This window comes from Pinus tabuliformis, chromosome 1_1, assembly GCF_031772625.1.
Source record: "Pinus tabuliformis cultivar Carrire ecotype Pingquan chromosome 1_1, CPIR1, whole genome shotgun sequence".
In the NCBI taxonomy this organism is placed as follows: domain Eukaryota; kingdom Viridiplantae; phylum Streptophyta; class Pinopsida; order Pinales; family Pinaceae; genus Pinus; species Pinus tabuliformis.
In genome coordinates this window covers 342,571,937-342,575,983 of record NC_142297.1, presented here as the reverse complement: position 1 = coordinate 342,575,983, position 4,047 = coordinate 342,571,937, and positions in this window count along the sequence as shown.

The following is a 4,047-nucleotide window of genomic DNA, read 5'->3' as shown; positions in this document are numbered from 1 at the left end:
CAAGTAGCCCCTCACATACCTAGATGTCAGAAAATTATGATCTAGCCTCAGAAGAAGTTATTTTTATTTGAATGGATTTGTTTCTACTGATTACATAACTCACAACATGAACCTCTATTTAAAATGGTCCATTGAGATATTTAAATACCTCTCCTATTCATCAGGGCTTCTCTGGTTGTGATCTCCCCCCCCCCCCGCCCTTCACCACACCAATGTGGGGGAATTATGTCTCATGTCCTCAAAACAACATACTTAATTGTATCAATCCTGGCCACTGTATTTGAGGAAATTATGTATATGGGGATCACTATCTCATTGTATCATTTTTTGCCCATTGATGCTAGCATATCATGTATCATGTACTATGTACCTCAGACCTAGATTGCTAGGCACTCCATTATCATTTGTACTCGGTTATCTCATAGGTATGGGTATATCTCCCCCACCTTATTGAGATATTGTACTCATCAATAAAGGAGACTTTTATCTCACAGGTAGGTTTCACCCCCTCCAACTTCACTCCTTCCTATTACTTGAGTGATCTCTCTCTCTCCCTATGACTTTCCTTCGGTGTTTTGCGAAAGTAAAGCTACAATATATTTCTGTCATACGATGTGCTCCTCAAACTCTTATGTTGGGCAACAATCTGTTATCACCGAAAAAATTATCACCTAGTCATGTATTACTAGGTTGATCAAAATGCACCATGTAGGATAGGTTTTTACATATTAAAACATTCTTTTACCTTAGGCAATAATTTAGTAAACCAATTTCCTAAAGTATGTCGTTGCATTCTAGACTACTACATGGAGGGGAATTTTAAGACATTTCTTTAAGACAAAATAAATCTTTTGTTTTAAAATTTTCAATATGATGCGCCAGTAAAAAAGGTAAATTATTAGGGGTTCATATTTACGCTATTGATGGTTTCGTCGGGAAGTAGAGTGATGGAGGTTGACAACAACTACTGGGATTTAGGGCAATGGAGGGTGAAAACAAAAGTGTGTGTTGTGAGAGGAGCGATGGAGGCACTTTCGAAGAACGTTAATTGGTGGTAACATAGTTGGAGTACTTTTTGGGGTCTCCATCGATTGTGTTTTAATATGTGTTTTTTATTGTTTTATTTATTTTGAACGCTACATATATATATTGGTTGTTGTTATTAGCAAATTGTTTTTCTATATTGGCAACATGGATTAGTTTCACTTGAAGCATTATTGAAAAATGTGGCAAGAAATTCTTAATTTGATTTTGCCTTGATTAAATTGAGAAAATTTGAATTTCCACATCAGCAGACAACTTGGATGCAATTAGCTTATATGAAATGGTTTGTGTCACCCATTTTACTCAATCAACTCGAGTTGGAGGAGTTAGAGTTCAGTTAAGCATGTGTGATTTCTAATTTGTAGCAGTCAAAGTCAATTATCTCAAGTTGTTTTCAGTTAAACTAGGTCTAACTATTGGAGGAACTAGTGGAAGGCTAGTTGTGCAGTGAGACTTCAGTCAAATGCAATGATAATCTGGTTAAGTGATCAATCATCCCAAAATTGCTAGTGCATGCAAACAATTCGAGTTCCCCAGTTATGGTGGAGATTCCAAGGTAGTTTAATATTAGTTGTAGACTAGTCTTTAGCGTACAGGTGTTGCATGCAGTCACATGATCAACCTTAGGAATTGTGCAATCCATTTTGTAAAAAACCTAAATAATAGGGGCCTAATTTCTCAAGGAATTGCACAAGGAAATAGGGGCTCAAGCAGAGGTAGAAATTGACAAAGTTTGGGTTTGAGATTCTTAGTGAGTAGAGGGATAGGTTATTCACTTACGGGTTGTCCACAGTTGAGTAAATCAATTGTAATACATCTATATTCATAAGATTGATGCAAGAAGGAATTCGAGTTATTAGAAGATTACTTTCCCCACGAAAAATATTGTGTGCATGTATTTTATTTCTTATTGCATGTCTAAAATTTTTGTTCTAAATTGTGAATTAACTTTCGTAGAGTAGTAGAGTAGGTCTGTGTCTTACGATTTTGAAAAAAATTCATGATGAGTTGGAAATATACACCATAATTTCTACATCGTATCATAGCAGGATTCACAATAGAACATGAATTTTGAATTTCTTTCTCAGGAGGTTTGAATTTGCAGTTCAGTGTAGAAAGAGCTCTTAGGAACTGAAAATATGACCTTCAACGGGCTGAGGCTAGAGTATTCCTTGGAAGGCAACTCTAATTTCATTGATTGCAAGGATTGCATGGAGGAGGTATTCGATGACAATGGATTGATATAATACATCAAGAGAGATGTTACAAAACTAGCAGAATCTGATGCCCAAAACCTTGCTCAGTCGAAGAAAGTTGTAACCAAGGTGTGGAAAATAATATTGGAGGGAGTACGAGACCACATTGTCAGCAATATCCATGGGAAAGAAAATCCTTATGGAATGTTGTAGGCACTCACAAATTTGTTCTAGAATAATAGTGACCACAAAAAATTGGTGCTCAAGGATAAACTTTGAAATATAAATATGTAGAAGAATGACTTTACCCTGTAATATATGAGGAGGTTCACACAAGTTCATGATGAGCTTGCAAGAGTTGGTCTTACTCTTTCAAAGGATGACTTGGTAAGAATATCCCTTCTAGGCCTTCCCAAGAGTTGGCATACATACCAAGATTAAGTGAGCGGGAGGGAGAAACTACTGAATTTGGAACACTTATGGTACAATTTGGTACAAGAGGAAATAAGGTAGAATACTAGAGATGGAACCTCATCCAAGGGCAAGGATGAAGAAAAATTTGCATTGGTTTGAAAGGGAAAGAAGGGAAAAGGGGAAGAAATATCAAACCAACCCAGAGTCCAACCAAGGGAGAAAGAAGAAAGATTTGTCAAAAATTAAATCCTTCCATTGTCACGAATACAAGCACTATGCCACGAAGTGCCCACAGAAAGAGGAAAGTGAGAAGACCTTAGGAGGAGCAGTGGGTGAAGCCTTGGATTCATAGTTCGACCTTGACTTTACCCTTATCGCATGCATGTCCAACATAGTGATGGGGAGCGTGTGGTACTAGGACTCAGGTGCATTGTTCCACATGACAAGGTGTAGAGACTTTTTAGTGACTTGGAGGAGAAAGATCTCCATATGTACATCAAGCTAGGGGACGACAGAAGGTACAACATGACCAGTATTGGTACAGTCAACTTTCAGAGGGAGTTAGGCTCCCCTCTTAGGCTCAAGGATGTCATGTTTTTTTTTGGCCTAAAGAAAAATCTCATGTTTATTGCAGTTTTGGAAGACTGTGGTTATGACGTGATATTCAACAAAGGAAAAACATTCCTGAGACACATAGCCACGAGACAGGTGAAGAAGATCGAGGTTTGTGTGAAGAATCTATATAAGTTAGATGTGGAAGATTGTGTTGCATTAAAAACTAAGGAAGAGAAAGTGCAGGGCCATGATCTAGGTGAACTTTAGCACATAAGCCTTGGCCATTTGCATCATGGCACCTCGAATAGTATACAACAAATATCCACTAGCCTTCCTAAAGGAGCACTGGAGCAGCAGGATGTATGCAAAGGATGTACCTTGGGGAAGTACATAAAATACGAATTTCATGATCGGGACAACAAAGCACATGCAGTCCAAGAAAGGATCCACTTTGATGTCTGCCGACCTTTCTTTATATCCTCCACTGCCCAACACAAATATTTTGTCGTTTTTATTGATGAATTCTCACATAAGTGTTGGATCTCTTCATCCGTAAGAAAGATCGGACATTCTCCAAGTTCATAGAATTCAAGGCACTGTTTAAGAAAGAAACCAACAAGAAGGTGAAGGCTCTCTGGAAAAATAATGGAGGTGAGTATGTGTTGAATGAATTTAAAAAATTATGTGCGAAAGAAGGCATTTGACGAGAGTTGACAACACCCCACAACCCGCATCAGACTTGGGTGGTTGAGAGAAATATCCATAGCATTTTGGGAGCAACAAGGGTGATGTTGCATGACCAAGGCCTACCTCTGCATTTGTGGGTTGAGGCATGAAA